Raw genomic sequence first — 4,100 nt, 5'->3', positions numbered from 1 at the left:
AATGCCAAACAAAAAGAAAAAGCCAGAGGCATCACATTACTGGACTTCAAACTATACTATAAGATGACAGTAAGCAAAAACAGACATATAGACCAATAAAACAGAACAGAGAACTCATAAACAAAGCCACACACCTACAGCCATCTGATCTCCTACAAAGTCAACAAAAATAAGCAATAGGGAAAAGACTCCCTATTCAATAAATGGTGCTGGGATAGTTGAGTAGCCATATGTAGAAGAATGAAACTGGAACCCTACATTTTATCACATACAAAAATTAACTCAAGACAGATTAAAGATTTAAACGGGAGTAAATCTTTAGTGTTCTCAGCATGCATGCAAAAACAATAATGTTAACTATATCAGGTGAAGAATGTGTTAATTAGCTGTGGATTGTGTAATGTGTAGAAATCATTACACAAGGTATACTTATACCTACACACTGTGTTTTACACTTTAATATATAATTTTGTCAATCATATCTCAATAAAGAAATATTTAAAGGTTTTACTGAAATTCAGCTATTCTTTGAAAATGTTGCTCAGAAAATATTTGAAAAATATGCGTGGCGATGTTAGCCCACACTCTCCTCTAGCAATCATCCTATTTCCTAACACCACAAATGAGCTTCCCAAGATGATCTTCTATACACAGTATACCTAATGCCACTTCTTGTGCTGCTTCTTCAAACTACTCCCATCTGGTCTCTGTCCTATATATTCTGCAAAACCAGATCATCTGAAGATCAATGGTGGCGTATGTTTTCAGCTCCACTAGGACAGGTCAGCCCCCATCTTCCCTGAAAGCACTACCATTCCCTTCATTAGTCTCTCCCTCATTCTTCCTTTTTTCTTCTTCTAACTGCACTGGCAGTGTCTTTTGCAGACTCTCCTTCTCTTCTATAACTTTAAATATTAATAGTGTACAGAACATAGATTAGTCCTCATTTCATTTCCTTCTCTTATTTATAGATGATCACGTCCATTCCCATGCCCTGATTGCCAGAAATGCAATAAAGAATCTTAAATTAATACCTATGCCCATGGCATTTCTTGTTCACTCTAGATCCACATTCCCAACTGCCAATAAGACCTCTGCACTGTCATGTCTCCCAGGCATTTTAGGAAGAACATCAAATTTTTTTTTCCCCTCCTAGCATCATTTACACCTAAAGATTCTCGTGTAAGAAAATACTTTTCCTGTACTTCTCTTTGAAGCACTTAATATGACTGAAATAATATAAACATTAATATTGTTTTTATATCTCCTTCCCTGTTAGACTGAGAATTCCAACAGAGCAGAAACTGTGTTTGCTCTAGTCATCTGTATTTCTTGAAGCAATTTCTACAGTCTGCCACTTACTCAATTCATAAATATAATGTGAGTGGAAAGAATGAGTAATTAAATTTCACAATTCTTTCTTCAATTTGGCTTAGGTTTTAGAATAAACATTTTCTTTGATAAACATTTAATAAGTCAAAAACTGCAAATTTAATAACATTAAACAGTGAACATATTTTGTAAATTTTAATATAATGTGATGATGAACATATTATATGTAAAATATCTAAATGTTATAAACACAATAGATGCAAAACTATGGAAATAAAACACCAGGGCAGTCATTTCTTAGGGGCCGATGCCGCTGGAGCTGAATATTTTGAACTTATACTTGCTTAATATACTGCTGAAGTATTTGCTGAATTTAACTCAACCAATTCAGTAACTAAAGCAGAAATGAGTCTTTTAAAGCATCCAAGATCACACTTGCAAGTGACATGGCAGATTAGTCCATGAGAATTATTTCAAGATGACTCCACGTTTGCATCCTTACTTCTGAATCTTTCTTGCGAGTTTGTTGATAAAGAGAAGGATCTCATGATTTCCACTCTGACAACTTCCCAGGCACAGTCACTGTGTTTCTTCTCTTTCAGGTAGAGACGGATTCCCTGGAAGTACCTTCTCAATGCTCCCAACCACTCCAGCAGATTCTCCCTCTCCCATCACCTGCACCAAGCAGGTCTCCAGGTGTTCCAGCTGCTGATGAAGTCCAGTGTAGAGTTGGTCCAGGAGGGTCATATTCCAGGCAGCAGAGAAGCGCTCTGTGTCGAAGAGGCTGAAGATCCCCTGCAGCATCTCACAGAGGACAGACACAGCCTGGGCCTTCTGCAGCTGGCTGCCATCCACCATCTCCTGGAGGAATCTGAAGTCTCTTCTGTCCTTGAGACACAAAAAAGGGGAGATCCTCCTCATTTAGCCCAGAAACACCAAAATCTTTCTTCCTATCAGACCATGGTTCAGAGGCAGGTCACATCCCAGAGATCCAAAAGAGCCACAGCTGTACACCACTAGGGCCACCACTAGAGGGTGGAGCCAGGCCATTGGGAAATGAGGGTGCTGCTGGCCTGGTAGAGCTGGGGTCTGAGTGTACCTTTGAACCTAGGTTCTCTGAAGACATTTGCTATGCATGGCTTTTAATAGGAAGAAAATAGTTTTCATTTTCTGCATTCCTTTACACTTATTTCCCTTTTTTGTTATTTTTTTTATTCTCAATATGATCTAAGATGATAACATCACTACATACTATTAATTATGCAAAGTTTAATTTTCCTAGTAAACTTTAGAGGCGTGAATCTAAATGGATATTTATCAGTTACATGAGAAACATCTTTGTTCTAAAAACCTAAGTGTATACACACACACACACACACACACACACACACGTAAATCAACATACACACATGCACACATAAACACACAATTTTTAATATATAAACATTGCCTTTTCTGTTCTAGGCTCTATTTTTACCTTCCATACTCTGCATAGGAAATGAGTCACCCCCTCCTCTCTGGGTGTATGAGGTTAGGGATATACCAGGCCATCTATGGCATTGAAATTCTTTGGGACTGGGTTTGTTTGCTATTTTACTCACAGCAGAAATTAATGGGTATTGGTCAATGAACTTCTATGAAACTTCTCTTCTTTCTAAAATACACTTATTTAGGTCCATGAGGCTATGCTTCATGGGGGTCACAACGTCAGGATTAACGCAGACATCGCTCTTTTTTTCACTATTTCTTACTGGTGGTCTAAGTGCACTTCAGGCTGTGTCAATTCCCCCAGGAGGAATTCTGGCTCTTTTCAGGTGCATACAGTTGTGGTGATGTGTTTTCCAACATCACTTCACTCACAAGGTAGTTAACATATCCAGTAACACTTTGTCCTATAGAATAACAAAGTGTCCTGAATCCAAAATCTTCCACTTATTCCCTGAGAGCAGGCTCACCATGTCCTGATGACTTCAGAATTCCGCTCCTGAAGAACGTCTTGTTTCTTTGCTGCCACAATACTCCATCTTCTAAGACCCTTGCCCTTGCTCCTGGGTGTTTGTGTGAAGGGCCCTAGCCCTCAGTGATGGCTTCTTCCTCTCCTGAGCCATGTTCCCAGGTATGAAAAGTTTCAACAGCCCTCCAATGCTGATAGCAAAGGCTTGTTTTGTCTAAAGAGGTGGAGGACTTATGCAACTGCAATCATTTTATCTCCCCTAGTCAAGTAATTTTTATTTTGCTAAGTACTATTCTTATTGATGAAGACCTTTACTTAAACCACTGAAAACTTGCTATGCTTGAAGTTTCTGAGGTGGGCACAGGGGATTCAGTAACAGTATTTTCTTTTACTACAATCTAATTTACAGAAACTGTGATCTCAAGTTCTTTTATCCAGTCAGTGTGATTCTTATGGGGTCTTTTTCTGTGTCTATCTCACTCTGACAATGCAGGGCAGTGAGGCTCAGGCTATTCAGTAAGAAAGAAATAGCTTTCTTTACTTGTTTGTGATTTTTCATGTTGAAATTTTGTAACTTCTTTTTATGTAGTGGTTTACTGGGTAAGGTATATCTTGCTTCTCCTCCATCATGTTCTTATTCATGATGAAGTGAAACAAAGAAAAGTAAAAGAAAGGCAGAGAAACCACATTGTTCTTCTATATAATTTTCAAGATTTAAGATTTTTTTGTCATTTCAACTTTCCTAGAAAGCAAACCTCAACAGTTGTTTGTGTATTAAAAAGAAAACAAATATAAGCCTGAATATCATGAAAGT

General features: G+C 38.0%; 1 pseudogene; it reads right to left on the bottom strand.

Moving 5' to 3' along the window:
* Positions 1-1,805: 1,805 nt before the first annotated feature.
* Positions 1,806-2,382, bottom strand: LOC101031985 (interferon omega-1-like; annotated as a pseudogene).
* Positions 2,383-4,100: the final 1,718 nt, after the last annotated feature.

The sequence above is a fragment of the Saimiri boliviensis genome, chromosome 2 (assembly GCF_048565385.1).
Source record: "Saimiri boliviensis isolate mSaiBol1 chromosome 2, mSaiBol1.pri, whole genome shotgun sequence".
In the NCBI taxonomy this organism is placed as follows: Eukaryota; Metazoa; Chordata; class Mammalia; order Primates; family Cebidae; genus Saimiri; species Saimiri boliviensis.
Note: the sequence above shows the minus strand (reverse complement) of the source record. Positions and strands in the feature narration are given on the sequence as shown.